The 17,810-nt window shown below is 42.9% G+C and overlaps 1 protein-coding gene across 1 annotated transcript in view; it reads right to left on the reverse strand.

The window, feature by feature from the left end:
- The window catches only part of PDGFC (platelet derived growth factor C), a 308,542-nt gene that overhangs the window by 201,881 nt on the left and 88,851 nt on the right, over positions 1–17,810 (reverse strand). The gene's annotated exons all lie outside the window — the stretch shown is intronic.

The raw sequence follows: 17,810 nt of genomic DNA on the forward strand, positions 1-17,810 counted from the left end.
ATCAGAGCTAGAAATGCTCCTATGCTCCACTCATACATGGTAAATGAGTGAAGGGGAGCTTATGACCAGGTTGAGCTCTGAACCTGGACAACCCCTTTGTGATGGTCTATCATCGTTCTGCTAACACAATCATTCATTGTTAAGTTTCTCTCACTGAACATTTGTTGTGGTTGAAATCATCCATTTTGATCAACTTTAGACTAATTTGTTCAGACACCTGTAATGTTCTCCATGCAGTGTTTCTATAGCTGATGTCATCGTGTAACAGTACCTAGCATTTATAGCTATCAGTTTTTATTGTTAACTCTAAAGTATTTACATGGGTTCTCCAGAAATTATTTAAAAAGGCCAACAGCAACCTGTCCTAGAATATGACCAGAGCTGATTGTCACTACCTCCAGAGACTCATAAGAGAGTGTAGGGGTGGGGCCTGATGGACAACCTCTTTTTAAATAGAATTCAGCACAGTGATCAGACGATTTTCTAACCCCCTCAGAGACTGGCTTTTGTCACAAGGAGACACTGCAGTTGTATGGTCATAGTTGACCATATAATGCATGATGGATGGGGTGGGTCTGGCAGTGTGAGAGTCATTTTTACAGTATGGATGTCTGTTGTGTCTCATAGAAAGAGTTCCCTCTTCTACTGGAGGCAGTAGTCATTTTATTTTACCTCTTCACATACCTCTTCAAGTTCCTTCAACCCTCCATATATGTACAGCACAGTGATGGCAGGGCTTCAGAAGCTAAGCCTATGGTGTCGGCAGTGGGTATCATCCAATACAGTTGATACTCTGAGGCAAGGGCAATTTAACCGCTTTAGGCCCGTTTACACTGCTCAATGGGAAGCATTCCTTCCCAACAATCGCCTGCTCATCAGTGACTGAGAGCACTGCAATTACATGCAGTGATCTCCTCCACAATATGGGGAAGTGCGATTACTAATACCTTTGCTTGTCCCCATACAGAATCATTGTTTGCTGGCGGCAGAGTTATATTTAGACGTCACGATCTGCTGCCAGCAAACCATAATATAAGTGACCATATGAAAAATCCAATTACCCGATGAATTTGTGTTTTGCTTGTTCATTGGGTAATCAGCGGCACCATTACACCAGCAGATAATCACTAATGAACGTTCCTACAAACACTTGTTAGCGATTATCTGCCCAATGTTTGGTCAGTGTAAATGGGCCTTCAGATCCTGTGGTCATTAGTTCCTCCCTCAAACACCTCCCACAATGAAATTGCAGGTTGCCAATGAGTCATTATGGCTAACAGCCCTCAAGTCTTCCATACTAGTACACCTATTAGGTCCTTCCAGAGGCAGAGCCTAATAGGGGGGCTGTCAGCACCATGCTGACAGCCCTAATACTAGAGGTGGGACGAATCCAATTTTTTTCTAATCCGAACCTGAAACGGTTCTCGAATCTATCGAATCTTTCGAATCTCGAATCCTACGAATCCTGTACATAAGAATTGTGTGAACGGTGTAAGAAATAAAGTGATCCAAACACTTATGGAGGAGATCTGTGGATGACACTGCTATGGGGGAGGATCTGTGGATGGCACTGTTATGGGGGGATCTGTGGATGGCACTGTTATGGGGGATCTGTGGATTGCACTGTTATGGGGATCTCTGGATGGCACTGTTATAGGGGATCTGTGGATGGCACTGTTATGGGGGATCTGTGGATGGCACTGTTATGGGGGATCTGTGGATGGCAATGTTATGGGGGATCTCTGGATGGCACTGTTATGGGGGATCTCTGGATGGCACTGTTATGGGGGATCTCTGGATGTTACTGTGATGGGGGATCTGTGGATGACACATCTTTAGCATATTATGCTATGTGCCATCCACAGATCCCCCCCATAACAGTGTCCCTGCAGTGTGAATGACCCCCCAATACAGGGGCTGGGGGCCGGCATCTGGATTAGGAATGACAGCAGGGACCGGTGCAGTCCCTGTATTCAAATGCACCGGCCCCGCTCACTGTAGTATAATCTTATGATCTAACCTGCATTGTTAAGATATAATAATCCATCTGTATTACTTACATTACAACATTAAGTTCCATAGCAGAGAGGAGGGAGGAGGCAGGCCGGGAGGAGGGACGGGCGACGCGTCACTCACTACGTCACGCGCCCGTGCCACCTGCTTCATTCATAAAGTGGGCGGCGCAGGCACGTGACGTAGTGAGTGACGCGCTGCCCGCCCGTCCTCCCGGCCTGCCTCCTCCCTCCTCTCTGCTACGGAACTTAATGTTGTAATGTAAGTAATACAGATGGATTATTATATCCTAACAATGCAGGTTAGATCCTAAGATTATACTACAGTGAGCGGGGCCGGTGCATTAGAATACAGGGACTGCACAGGCCCCTGCTGTCATGGATTCGTCGGATTCGAATTTAGTAAATGAGGTCAGGATTCGAGTCCACGAATCCCTCGAATCCAACAAGATTTGAGGGATTCGTGGATTCGACGGATTCGTTGTCCCACCTCTACCTAATACAATATAATTTGGGATGAGCAAATTGACTTCGGATAAAGCACCCGAAGTCGATTCGCATAATACTTTGTTTAAATACTGTACGGAGCGAGCTCCGTACAATATTAGAAAGTATTGGCTCCTATGAGCCGAAGTTATTACTTTGCAAAGTATTGTGAGACTTCGCATAATAACTTCATAAATCAATTTCTACTATAAAAAACGAATTCCTGAACTCGGGTTCAGTTCAAAGTGGTACCTTGGAACCGAATCCGAGTTCAGGAAAAAAAATTTTACAGTAGAAATTGATTTATGAAGTTACTATGCATAATCTTCGCAAAGTAATAACTTCGGTTCATAGGAGACAATACATTCTAATACGGTACGGAAGCTCGCACTGTACAGTATTCAAACAAAGTATTATGCGAATCGACTTCATATGGTTCATCCGAAGTCGATTCGCTCATACCTAAATGCAATAGAGAAATATTGCAGAGCATTATATCAATGAATATTGAAATATAAAATATTAAAAAAATGAAAAAAAAATCCACAAAAATTAATAAACATCTATATATTATTGGTACTGCCGTGTCATAACAACCCAAACTATAAAATGTACTCATTAGTTATCTAACAATTCCCTAAAACAATGCCAGAATGGCTGTCTTTTGGTCATCTTGCCTCCAAAAATTTTTTATAAAAAGTGATCAGTCATCTTACAGCTTATCTCCAAAAATTTAAAGAAAAATTTAAAAGTTATAGCTCTCAGAATATGATAAAACAAAAACAATTATTTTGTTGTAAAAGAGAAATTATTTTAAGAAGTAATAAAACAAATTGTATTTGCATAATTGTAAACATGACTTGTTAATTATGCTGCCAGGGTAATGGCAGAATATTTGAAAAGCAAAAACAAAAATGCTATAATTAGTTTTTTTATTATTCTCACTAGAAAGAGCTAATCAGATTTAGTCAATAAGTTAGACGAATCCCAAAATGGTGCCATTGAAAGATACAAAACTTCCTGTAAAAAAAGAAGCCCACATGCAACTACATCCATGTCAAAATAAAATAAGTTGTGGGTTTCAGAATGTGAACATAAAGAAATGGGAGATTGATGTGCCAAAATAGGTCTGCAAGGGTTAATGACCGCCACAGTATGTGTCTGCTCAGATCAGCCCAAAGCTAAATTCACTACAGTCACTTGCACGACAGTTACACATTATCATCTACAGTATATGTTCCACCTATTATATGGTAATACAAAGGTATAGAAAAGCTGTAGTTGTAAAATAAATTTTGGTGCTGGTTTCTAGTGGAGATATTGTATGTAAAGAAAAGTTGAAATGACATGGTTGCTCTTGAAGCCCAATGTTTGGTATATTTTATGTGTTACTATATGTGGTTGATGGAAATTAGACTATTTTTACCATATGATAAAATTCCTTTCACAGTGAGTCAATTTATCAAACTGCATAAAGAATGTTACATATTTTCACAAAGTAAGGAAGACTGAATAGTTACTTTCCATGTATACAGCTCAAGAGATCTTAACGCTACTCCGAGCATGTGATTTATCATTAGACTGTGATTGTAGATTTTAAATGAGCCATTACCAAAGTGTTTTTGATCATATGACTACAAAATGCTTAACACCTCAGAAAGCAAACAGTGCCTTGAAGGATGGCTGACTTCACATTGTGCGTATTTATGGACTTTTTTCTTTATTCCTTGATTCAGAACATATTTCAGCCAATGTTTTCATAGAATTCGTCATGTAATGACTTTGTAAGTCTACTTGAAAAGTCGTACTTGATGTGGCAGAATCCTAGCTTTTCTTGCAGCAGAGAGGAGGTGGATGTTGATCAATGCACATATTCCACAAATTTGAGATCTTACTTAAGTCACCAGAAGATCGAAGAATGAACAAATGTGTTGAAAAAGCCCAGTATCTTAGATATCAAATTACGCCAATATGCTTGGTACAATATTTGTGACATAGTACTTGTTTAAAGATGGGGTCAGCATTAAAAGTTTTTCTTCCTGGTTCTGTGTGTTTGTAAGGGTTCATTCACATGACCTTATGTATGTTGTGGTCTGCAAAACTTGTATCCACAAAAAATACGGATGACACCGGTGTGACATTTTTTTTCTAGCAGACCTGTATATCTCATTAAGGAAACAGGTTCTTGGCAATAACCAAAGACAATTACCTTTCCCAACTGGTTCAGGACCCGAATAGAGGGACGGCCATACTGGACTTAGGATTAACCAATAGACCTGACAGAACAACAGAAGTGCAGGTTGGGGGACACCTGGGAAATATTGACCATAAAGTAATAACCTTCCAGTTTTCATTCAAAAGAGTGATTATTCAGGGAGGAACAAAAATACCAAACTTCAAAAAAGCTAAATTTAGCCAACTAAGAGAGGCCATAGGCCTAACTAACTGGGACAAAGTCCTCAAAAATAAAAATACAACCACAAAATGGGATATTTTTAAAAGCATCCTAAACTCTAATTGTAAGAGGTACATACCTTATGGGGATAAAAGGTTAAGGAACTAGAAGAAACCAATGTGGATAAATAGAACTCCAAAAAAAGCAATAAATGACAAAAAGAAAGCATTTAAATCACTAAAACAGGAGGGTAACGAGAAAGCACTGAAAAATTATAAGGAATAAAATAGAATATGTAAAAAACAAATAAAAGCAGCCAAACTAAACACAGAGAGATTAGTTGCCAAAGAGAGCAAAACTAACCCTAAAATGTTCCTCAATTATATAAATGGTAAAAAGTATAAATCTGAAGGTGCCGGCCCTTTACAGAGTAATGAGGGGGGAGTTGCAGAGAGTGATGAGGAGAAAGCAAAGCTATTAAATATTTTTGTCTCCACTGTATTTACTGAAGAAAATAAACTGTCAGATGAAATGCTGAATGTAAAAGTTAATTCCCCATTAAAAGTGTCCTGTCTGACCCAGGGAGAAGTACAGCGGCATCTTAAAAATATTAAAATAGACAAATCGCCAGGACCGGATGGCATACACCCCCGTATCCAAAGAGAATTAAGTAATGTCATAGCCAGACCCTTATTTCTGATATTTAAAAGGGTTATCCCACTTAGCAGTTTCATACTTACCTGCTGCCACCGCGCGTTCACTTCCTGGATTCTTTCTGGGGGCGGGCTTCATCTTGATTGAAGTCTTCTCCCGGCCGGGCCGCGCGCTGGACTGAACGCGCACGCTGCCGCGCATGCGCAATGTGACTTATTTCTGGCCAGTATAGTACAGAGCCGGCGTGCGCATTCGCAGCTCTGTACTATTCTGGCCGGGAAGAAGTCACCGTCGCGCATGAGCGGCAGCGTGCGCGTTCAGGACAGCGAGTGGCCCGGCCGGGAGAAAAGAAGAAGTCTTCTGGGCAAGCGCGACCATCGGGATTTTGCGGAAGAGCGGTGGTCGTAACCAGGGGAGACCGAGTCACAACAATAAGGTAAGTGGGGATGAATTTTCTCCTAATCGGTGGGAATTTGTTAATAAAGTATATTTACAAAAATGATCACTGTCAAATCATTAACAGATTTAACAGTGATCATTATGATGGGATAACCCCTTTAAGGACTCTATACTGACAGGGTGTGTCCCGCAGGACTGGCGCATCGCAAATGTGGTGGCAATATTCAAAAAGGGTCCAAAAACAGAGCCTGGAAACTATAGGCCGGTAAGTTTAACATCGGTCGTGGGTAAACTGTTTGAAGGTTTTCAGCTACCTTGATGCACCTCACTGAAAATAAGCAAATAGCGCCATATCAGCAATTCAGCATGGCTTCATGAGGGATCGGTCATGTCAAACTAATTTAATCAGTTTCTATGAGGAGGTAAATTCTAGACTTGACAGCAGCGAATCAATGTTTGTCGTATATCTGGACTTTTCCAAAGCATTTGACACTGTACCACATAAAAGGTTAGTATATAAAATGAGAATGCTTGGACTGGGAGAAAATGTCTGTATGTGGGTAAGTAACTGGCTCAATGATAGAAAACAGAGGGTGATTATTAATGGTACATACTCAGATTGGGTCACTGTCACTAGTGGAGTACCTCAGGGGTCAGTATTGGGCCCTATTCTCTTCAATATATTTATTAATGATCTTGTAGAAGGCTTGCAAAGTAAAATATCATTTTTTGCAGATGACACTAAGCTGTGTAAAGTAAATAAGAATAGGACAGTATACTGCTACAGATGGATCTGGATAGATTGGAGGCTTGGGCAGATAAGTGGCAGATGAGGTTTAACACCTTGGACAGACTAGATGGGCCAAATAGTTCTTATCTGCCGACACATTCTATGTTTCTATGTAACACTGACAAATGTAAGGTTATGCACATTGGAAGGAATAATGCAAATCACCCGTACATACTAAATGGTAAAACACTGGGTAACACTGACATGGAAAAGGACCTAGGAATCTTAGTGAACAGCAAACTAAGCTGTAACTACCAGTGTCAGGCAGCTGCTGCCAAGGACAATAAGATAATGGGTTGCATCAAAAGGTGCATAGATGCCCATGATGAGAACATAGATGAGAACTTTACAAATCACTAGTCAGTACTGTGTACAGTTCTGGGCTCCTGTGAACATAGAAACATAGAATGTGTCGGCAGATAAGAACCATTTGGCCCATCTAGTATGCCCAATATACTGAATACTATGAATAGCCCCTGACCCTATCTTATATGAAGGATGGCCTTATGCCTATCCCATGCATGCTTAAACTCCTTCACTGTATTTGCAGCTACCACTTCTGCAGGAAGGCTATTCCATGCATCCACTACTCTCTCAGTAAAGTAATAATTCCTGATATTACTTTTAAACCTTTGCCCCTCTAATTTAAAACGATGTCCTCTTGTAGCAGTTTTTCTTCTTTTAAATATTCTCTCCTCTTTTACCTTGTTGATTCCCTTTATGTATTTACAGGTTTCTATCATATCCCCTCTGTCTCGTCTTTCTTCCAAGCTATACATGTTAAGGTCCTTTAATCTTTCCTGGTAAGTTTTATCCTGCAATCCATGTACTAGTTTAGTAGCTCTTCTCTGAACTCTCTCCAAAGTATCAATATCCTTCTGGAGATATGGTCTCCAGTACTGCGCACAATACTCCAAATGAGGTCTCACTAGTGCTCTGTAGAGCGGCATGAGCACCTCCCTCTTTCTACTGGTAATGCCTCTCCCTATACACCCAAGCATTCTGCCAGCATTTCCTGCTGCTCTATGACATTGTCTGCCTACCTTTAAGTCTTCTGAAATAATGACCCCTAAATCCCTTTCCTCAGATACTGAGGTTAGGACTGTATCACTGATTTTATATTCTGCTCTTGGGTTTTTACGCCCCAGGTGCATTATCTTGAACAAGGCAGACATACTGTAGCAGAGCTGGAGAAGGTCCAGAGGAGGGCAACTAAAGTAATAACTAGAATGTGGGGACTACAGTACCCTAAAAGATTATCAAAATTAGGGTTATTCACTTTAGAAAAAAGACGACTGAGGGGAGAACTAATTACTATGTATAAATATATCAGGCGTCAGTACAGAGATCTCTCCCATCATCTATTTATCCCCAGGACTGTGACTGTGACGAGGGGACATCCTTTGTGTCTGGAGGAAAGAAGGTTTGTACACAAACATAGAAAAGGATTCTTTACGGTAAGAGCAGTGAGACTATGGAACTCTCTGCCTGAGGAGGTGGTGATGGTGAGTTCACTAAAAGAGTTCAAGAGGGCCCTGGATGTATTTCTGGAGTGTAATAATATTACAGGCTATAGCTACTAGAGATGAGTCGTTGATCCAGGGAGTTATTCTGATTGCCTGATTGGAGTCAGGAAGGAATTGTTTTCCCCTTAATTCGGGAAAATTGCCTTCTACCTCACAGGTTTTTTTTTTTGCCTTCTTCTGCATCAACTTGCAGGCCGAACTGGATGGACAAATGTCTTTTTTCGGCCTTATATACTATGTTACTATGACCCATAGAAATGAATGGGTCCGTGTGCAATCCGCAAAAAATGCGGAGCAAAAATAGGGATGTGAGTTTTGCCTTATGGACGGTTGGAAAAGGGTAATCTCCAAGTGACATCTGACAGCTAGTCATCTTTCCCTTGATACAACCTTTTATTCACTCTAGTAACTACCCCTCTTACCAATTAGGGAAAATGTGTGACAGATTTATCGGAAACTGGCTTCATTGCCCATAGCAACCAATCAGATTGATCCTTTCATTTGTCAAAGGAGCTTTGAAAAATGAAAGGTGGAATTTGATTGGTTGCTGTGGGGAACTAGGCTAGTTTTCCTTTTTACCGGTCTTGATAAATTTCCCACACATTTTCCCTAATTAGTAAGTGGGGTAATTACTTGAAGATAGGTTCATTGAATGGCTGCACCAGGGGAAAGATGACTGACTGCCAGATAGTAAATAGCTGTGATCTGTCTTCTTGATGTAATTTCAAACACACAGAACCTGGAAGTTCAACTTCTCATGCTGCCCCACCACCCATCTTCAAACGAGTAATATGTTGCAAATATTGTACCAAGAAAATTGCAGTAATTTGAAATCTAAGATACTGGGCCTTTTGACACATTTATCTATTCTTGGATCTCCTAGTGGCTTGAGAATGATCTAAAAAATCTCACTTGTGGCACATGAGCCTTGACCTTTACTACCGCAATAAACATTTAAAATACTTGTTCAATCAGTAAGCGAATATTAGCGCTGACTGGAATATTTGAATAACATTGTATAAATACATTAAATTACAGAAACAGCCACAATATGGCACCTATGATCAGCCAGACATGTAGAGAAACTAGAGGCGGGTTTACATGCTGCAATGTACACTGATTGTTGGAAAGGTAGCATTCCTTTCTGATAGTAGGCTGCAATTTTCATGCACCAATTTCCTTCATAGTATGAGAATGAGGGATCGGCATTTCCTCGTCCCCATACAGCTGCACTATTTCTGGGTAGCAGATCTCTGTTTAGACCTTAAATCCACTTTAAGGTTCAATTGATCCTAGGACTCTGAACTTAAAGCATTTAAGGTGTTTTGTTACCAAACCACTGATTTGTCATTGTATCTGCTTTTGTTATGAGCTAAGATGCAGGGTTGACTTCTTCCCTGGAGTTGCTTCTATGACTTTCTAATAAATCTTCTAATACTTCCTGTTCTTTAAAGCTAAAGACTCACTATTATTTGATATATTTGTTGTTCATATTGGAAAATTTACAGTAAGCCATGGCCTACTTGCAGTACAAGCCCTAGGTAGCAAGACCGCAACTGGTTGACAGCCACTGCGCTACTTACGTGCAGAGACAAACACCAAGAGACAAAACACAAAAACAAGTTTGAATGTAAATAGGTCAGAACTAGGCAGGCTATACAATACCAAATGAGAGACAGAGAGTGGTCAGAAGACAAGCTGAGATCAGAACCAGACAGACAATGCAGTAGCAAACGAGAAACAGAGAGTGGTCAGAAGACAAGCCTGGGTCAGAGGAACAAGCACAGAAACACAGTTAGTGAGTCAGAGACTATCACTAGTACTGTATGGCCAGGAAGGGGTTTAAATGGAGCATTGAGTTCCAGGATCAGAAACTGATAGGTCATGACTCGGCTCAGAAACACTAGCACATAGGAATAGAGCAGCTGAGCCCACTGCTATCTCTTCCAGAACATGCCCGCTACAGGGATAAGCAGAGCATTGCATCCTGTTGCTAAAGATGCTGTCTTGTCACCAGGGGGCATGGCTTAGTAGCGCGCCTCTCCCAGTGCAGCTGCACAAAAGCAGGAGATTGCGCCGCTGGAGCCCAGACAGCTGAGTTTGTGACAACTGGTAATATCAATGTCATTGAGTAAAGATGCTCTTAAAACAGATGTTTAGACTAGTGTTAAAGGGGTTCTCCTGCCATTTATATTGGGTCCAACACCCAGCACACCCACCAATCAGCTGTTTGAAGAAGAGGCAGAACACTATGCAAGCACTGCTTTCTCTTCACTACACTACACGCTGTCTCCTGTGGAGCGGTGGCGTAGTGTACCACTATAACTTCCGAGACGTCAGGCAGTGTAATGAATAGGAAGCAACGCTCGCATTGAGTGCCGATTCCTCTTCAAACAGCTGATCAGCGGGGGTGCAAGGTATCAGACCCCCGCAGATCAGATATTGATGACCTATCTTGATGATAGGTCATCAATATAAGTGGCAGGACAATCCCTTTAAGATCATGCCAAGAGACGTAACTCATTGATAAACTCTTTATCTATTAGAATGTAAAATGTCAAAGTTTATAGAACAAACCATTCATAACCTACTGCCAGGGCCGTCTTTAATATTGATTGGACCCTGGGCAAGAATTTCCTTGGGCCCCCTGAAATGCTAAGGTCCATCTGTCTTCATGAGTGATTATCGCAGGGAAGGCAGGTTAGTTAGTGTACCGGAGCATTCGATTTTAAGACGCCTGTGGCCCCCGCGGGGGCACAGGAGGCAGAAGCACAGCTCCCGTACAAACCCGTCTCCCTTTTTCAAATAGAAGACGGGTGGCCCTTAGCAACGCTCATTTCAGAGAACGCTGCTAAGGGCCATTTCAGCCACAGTTTTCTACTAAAATTTTACGTTTTGGCAAAATAAACTATATTCTAAAAATGTTACTTATCACTTGCCCTACACTTTAGCAAAAAAAAATATTAAATGGCAGTTACACTTTAAGCTCTTCCAAGCGACGGTCGTCCTGAGGATCGGTGATAAACGCCTGTCATACGGTTGCTAATCACTGCAGTATTATTTATTTAGGGACTGTAAGCACATGCAGTCTCAGGAGTGGTCCACAGCCTCACAGGAGTACAGGACCAGTATCTATACATCTATGTATGGCATAATTAATGGAATGACACATCACACATGACATGACATGAGTTACCAGGCTGCCTGGTAAAGACCTGTGTCACTCGTGTCATGTGTCATTCCATTAATTATGCCATACATACGTGTACAGATACTGGTCCAGGCAGCAGGCCAGCAGACACATGATTATTGCCACAACATGTGTCACAGACTCACATGCCACTCTGACTGTACTGTACAGCCATTCAGACAGTTCCACTTCCTTTAGAAAAGCGAGCCTGCAGTGCACACCAGCGACAAGGGACTTACTTACAGATAGTCTAGAGGTGACCGAACCGTTACTGAGTGTCTAGACTAGTGATAGTGGTGGTGATGGACTGGGTATCTCCTCTGTGACGCGGCCGCCTTTGCAAGTTGAGGAACTTGAGGGCCGAGGTTGGTGTCACCCAGTGCGGTAGAAAATTGTGACAAACCCCCCCCCCCCCCCCCACACCCAAAGCAATAATTTTTTAGCCATATATGGGGGCTATGGTGGTGCTAGCAGTCAGAGCCTGGTCTCGGGCGGGGCACTTCCAGATTATTTTCTGTCTGCCGCCACAAAACAATGGTGCTTATAGAACAGACTACAACGTGTAGCGGTATACTGTATATTGTGGGGCACAGTGTATGCTATATGTGTATAACAAACATATTTCACATGAAAACTTACAGTTACTTGGCTTGGCCCTTGGGGATCTCGGACACCACTTCAACACTTGGCTGGGGAACTCGTCGGATCTGATGTTGTGTTTTATCCTAATGAGAAAGATTTCATAATAAGGATTTGGAGAAGGGGCAGAGGAATAGCAGAGCAGGGAGAGGCTGGTGCTGCTACTAGGGGGTCATACCATGGGGGAGTAAAGCCCACCATAATGCCCCCCCCCCCCCAGTAGAAATAATTCTCCTTTTAATGTGACAGTGCAAAAAATACCCCCTTGTAATGCCCCCAGTTGAGCTAATGTCCCCATAGTGCCCCCATAATGTCCCAGTATAAAATACCCCTATATAGTGACCCAGTAAATGCCTCCATAGTGCTCCTCTCCCCCTTCCTGCTAGTGCCCCCCATAATGTACCAGTATAAAATGCCCCATATATAGTGCCCCAGTAGATGCCCTCAGTGTCTGGCCTCGGCCTAGTGTCCCCCATAATGCCCCCTAATAAAGTGCCAGTAAGTGTCCCCATAGATGCCCCCCCCATGTGCTAGTATCAAGTGCCTCTCTCCTCCCCCCCCATGTCCCAGTATCATAGTGCCACCCCCCCCCCCCCAAAAAAAGTGCCAGTATCAAGAGCCTCTCTCCTCCCCCCAAAAAAAGTGCCAGTATCAAGTGCCTCTCTCCCCCCCCCATGTCCCAGTATCATAGTGCCACCCCCCCCCCAAAAAAAAGTGCCAGTATCAAGTGCCTCTCTCCTCCCCCATGTCCCAGTATCATAGTGCCATCTCCCCCCCCCCCCCCCCAAAAAAAGTGCCAGTATCAAGTGCCTCTCTCCTTCCCCCAAGTGCAAGTATCATAGTGCCAACCCCCCCCATGTGCCAGTATCAGGTGCCAACCCCCCTCCCCCCCACATGTGCCAGTATCAGGTGCCTCCCCATGTACCAGTATCATAGTGCCAACCTCCCTCCCCCCCCCATGTGCCAGTATCAAGTGCCTCCCGCTCCCCCCATGGCAGTAACAGTCGGGTATTAAAAAAAAACAAAAAAACACTTTACACTTACCTGCATGTCTGCGATGCGATGCGATGCAGCCTCTTCCTGTGTCCCGCCCTGTATGTCCATATATGGAGTCAGTGCTTGTGTATTCTAATTTAGCCTGTATTTCAGAAAAAGTTTCTCCTGGGATTCGAACCCACGACCTTCGTTATCAGAGGCAAAGCACTTACCCACACAGCCATAAGAGCAAACTTGCTACTGACTGAAAAAATATGAGACTTCTACTGTTATAAGTGACTAAGTGTACATCTATACACATGACTGAGTGTGCTGGGGCAGCTGTCATGTGTATAGATGTAGCAGAGCTGGGTGTGTTTGGGCAGCTGTCATGTGTATAGATGTAGCAGAGCTGGGTGTGTTTGGGCAGCTGTCATATAGAGATATAGCAGTGCTGGATGTGTTAGGGCAGCTGTCATGTGTATAGATGTAGCAGAGCTGGGTGTGTTTGGGCAGCTGTCATGTGTATAGATGTAGCATAGCTGGGTTTGCTGGGATAGCTGTCATATAGAGATATAGCAGAGCTGAGTGTGCTGGGGCAGCTGTCATGTGTATAGATGTAGCAGAGCTGGTTGTGTTTGGGCAGCTGTCATGTGTATAGATGTAGCAGAGCTGGGTGTGTTTGGGCAGCTGTCATGTGTATAGATGTAGCAGAGCTGGGTGTGTTTGGGCAGCTGTCATGTGTATAGATGTAGCAGGCTGGGTTTGCTGGGACAGCTGTCATATAGAGATATAGCAGTGCTGGATGTGTTAGGGCAGCTGTCATGCGTATAGATGTACACTTAGTTCTAAGTTATTGTAATTGACAGACAAGTCCTTCACTTCTAATGCGAGCAGCGAGCCACACGCCGCTCGCTCGCATAGACAACAAGTGAATGTGCAGTCGGGAACGGAGCTGCCTTGGGCCCCCAGGAGCAACTGGGCCTTGGGCAGCTGCCCCTTTTGCCCTGCCGCAAAGACAGCCCTTCCTACTGCAGCTCCAGCTACGTGAAGCCATAGAGCACAGCACCTGGTCCCTCATAGTGTTTCCAGTCGACATTTCCCTCACTAATAAAATCTCATCTTTCTAATCTCTTTGTCTGGTAAACTTCTAAACACATCCTTAGAATACTATGTCCAATCTAAACAAATATCACTTCACTCACAACTGCTTTTAATATTCCACCAGTTACTTTGTCTTGGCTTACAGTGCATACAGTATAATAATCTTCTACCTGATCAAATAAATGTCCTTATGATTCATTTGTCTCATCTCTGCTCTTGCAAGTAGCTTAATATTATTATGCTAGGACTCAATTTTATACAAAAAAAGGTACACATTCTATTGTAGAAAAAGTCACACCGAAATTGACCACACATTGTACATAGAAATAACCAGAAATATAAATTTCTAGTTAACATAGCCTAAAATTCTGTATACATGAACCATTAGAGAAGTTTAATACCAGGCTGCAATACCAAGCACAGCTGCTATCCACCACAGCGCCGCAGACTCTTGAAACAGCTTTTCAGTGGAGGAGCCAGGAGTTGGACCCCCACCATCACATATTGATGACTTATCCTGAGGATAGGTCATCAGTATTAAACACTCGGGCAATGTCTTTTACCCTCCTGACCTCAACATAAGTGGTCTGCAGACTGAAAACAGGTTTCCACTAATCCTCCTGATTGACTAATTTATTTAAATATTTATTTATGTTACTATTTATGAATCTTTTTTATTAGAATTAAGGCAAATACAAAAACAAACATAAATACCTGGTACAAAAGTGAAGGCATAACAAGAGTAAAGGTACACAGGCCTGATGGTTACTCCAGAAAGTAATACTAATGTAGGAAGAGAGAAATAAATTAAACTATCTACAATGTTCCCATTGATTATATAACTAAAAATATATTGAATTAAACTGGCTGTCCGGTTTCAGGAGGAAACTAGACAATACATGCAATCTGCTTGCAATAAAAAATACATAGTTACTTATATACCAGATTCCACTCCACCGCTTGGGTGCTTTGTTTACCCAGCTGCAGCGGTAACACCACATTGACAACAAGTGACCACTGTAGCCAACCCCTGGCCTCAGTAGTGTATCAAATAGGCTAGCGATTGGCCGCAGCAGTCACATGATGTATGTCTCTGCGGCAGTGGTGCAAAACAGAGGCCCAGCCGGGAGAACTGAGTGGCGACATGGCATCTGTCAGGTAAATAAAAATCTATTCTTTATTGCAGGCAGATCATAAAGCATGTTTCCCAGTTCCCTACTGAAATCAGACGGTACTTTAGGAAATAGAAGGGAGTCGTTAGAATGGTGCAAAAGGCACTTCTTAAGATTCCAATCTGAAAATTAAAAAAGGATGATAGCAATATTTGTTATAGCGGACAGGAGAAAGACCAGAATACGCTGGGGCCAGCTAAAAGGGGTGTGGAAAGAGAGTAGAAGAATTAACATTCCTGGAATCTTGGAAGGCTAACCATGGGTGGTTCTGAAAAGCACATCTTACCTATATTACTAGCTGGCCAGCTCCTCCCATTCTAAACACTGATGTGGTAATTTATTAAAAACTTGTTTAAAGTAGAACTGGCTTAGTTTCCCATAGCAACCAATCAGATTCAACTTTTCATTTTCCAAAGGTGCTGTCAAAAATGAAAGGTGGTTTGTCACAGCCAGACAGCTGAGAAGCGCTCACAGGAGCTTCTCAGATCCTCCTCCTTGAATTTCTTTGTTTTGGTTTAGTTTCTCATCTCGTTAGTCTATCTCAGCTGTCATGCAGTTGGACTGATTGCTACCCTTTAAGTTCCTCCCCATAATGCAGTAGTGTGCGGCTGATACAACTTCCTGGAGTGTGTGTGCATACTGTTCCCAGTTCCCAGTTCCCAGTCCTCAGTCGTCAGTCGTCAGTCGTCTGCAAGATAAGTGCTGTTTATGTATTTATGATTTTGTCTTTTCTGGATCCAGGTGACCCTGACTCCCTCCGTGTCAGTGTAGATCTCGGTGGTCGTACCTTTAAAAATGTAGGGTCTTCAGGTAATAGATAGCCGAGGAACGTGGATATGCGGCCATCCACCTTTGGGGTGTTCGCATAGGCTGAGCAGTGAGGGAGAGCGGCAGGTCTATTGCAGGGGTCTGCCTTTGTTCCTTAGTTGTGGATCCAGAGAGACATTGTTTATATGGTATTGTCTTGTTTCCTGTACACCATCCGTGACATTATCAGCCGCCAAAACCGTCTCAAGCATGGATCCGCCGTTTCACTTTTGCTGAACGCTTCGAGGTCTTTCTTTGGAGGTAGCTGATCTCCGTAAGACTTTTTCTCAGTTTCAAGTGGACCGGTACAGCTTGCGTTCATGGAGTTTGTGCTGAGCCTAAGATCTCGCTCCCCGGATACGTTTCTCCGGGGGTAGTGAGAATTTTGTGCGTTTAGAGAGGCTTGCAAACTCCATTTTCGCCTTCTTCCCCCATTCTTCTGGTGATGAAGAACGGAGGGTGGGGATCATTATATCGCTGCTTAGGGGTAACGCTCAGTCCTGGGCCTTTTCGCTGCCGGAGGGGGCACGGCCCCTTCGTTCAGTGGATGAATTCTTTTTAGCCCTGGGTCAGATATATGATGATCCGGATCGTATTGCTCTGGCTGAGTCTAGACTACGTCTGTTATGCCAGGGTAAACAATCGCAGAGATATACTGTTCAGAATTTCGGAGATGGGCAGCAGATACGGGTTGGAATAATGCTGCACTCCGAAGTCAATTTTGCTATGGTCTTTCAGAGGGATTGAAAGATGCATTTGCCTTTCATGAAAGACCTACCTCCTTGGATTCTGCTATGTCTCAGGCTGTTCGTATTGACAGGCGTCTTAGAGAGAGAGGAGAGATCTCTCCTTCCTGTCAATACTCGTCCCGGGACAGTGCAGCGGTCTCATTCTGTGCACAGGGGTCTCAGTCGCTGTCAGTCCCTTCTGAGCAGGAGTCCATGCAGCTGAGGTTGATTGCCTCTGACAATAGAAGATTCATCCCGCAGGGGAGGGTTTGTTTTTGTTGTGGAAGTATAAATCATCTGGCAAATGTTTGTCCCTCTAGGAGATTCAGGCAGTTTTCTGGGAGTAATAAAGAGACAAAAAGGAAAAAATCTTTTAAAAATGTTCCGTCTGTTACTATTGGCAGGGTTGAGGCAGAAATTGAAGGTTTTCCGTTTGCTTGGAGTTCCCGTTTTGTCCTGCCTGCTAGGGTGGCGCTAGAGAGCAAGAGCATTTTTTGTGAGATTTTTGTGGATAGTGGAGCAGCTGTCAACCTCATTAATAATGAATTTGCAATAACTCATGGTTTCCAGGTATGCACTTTGGGAAAGGATATTCCTGTTTTTGCTATTGATTTTTTCTCAGAAATCATTAAAGGGCATAGTTCCCAATATCCGTTTAATTGTGAGTGATGCTCATGTTGAGGATGTGTCATGTTTCGTCCTTAGCGGTTTGCCTACTCCTCTAGTGTTGGGGCTACCCTGGCTCACTAAACATAACCCCACCATTGATTGGCAAGTGAGGCAAATAAATGGTTGGAGTAACTTTTGCAGAGAGAATTGCCTCATAACATCTGTTTCTGAGGTTTCTACTAAGACTGTACCACCTTCCTCTCTGAATTTTTGGATGTCTTCTCTGAGAGTGGAGTTCAGGGTTTACCTCCGCACAGGGAGTAT

This window comes from Bufo bufo, chromosome 2, assembly GCF_905171765.1.
Source record: "Bufo bufo chromosome 2, aBufBuf1.1, whole genome shotgun sequence".
NCBI lineage: Eukaryota > Metazoa > Chordata > Amphibia > Anura > Bufonidae > Bufo > Bufo bufo.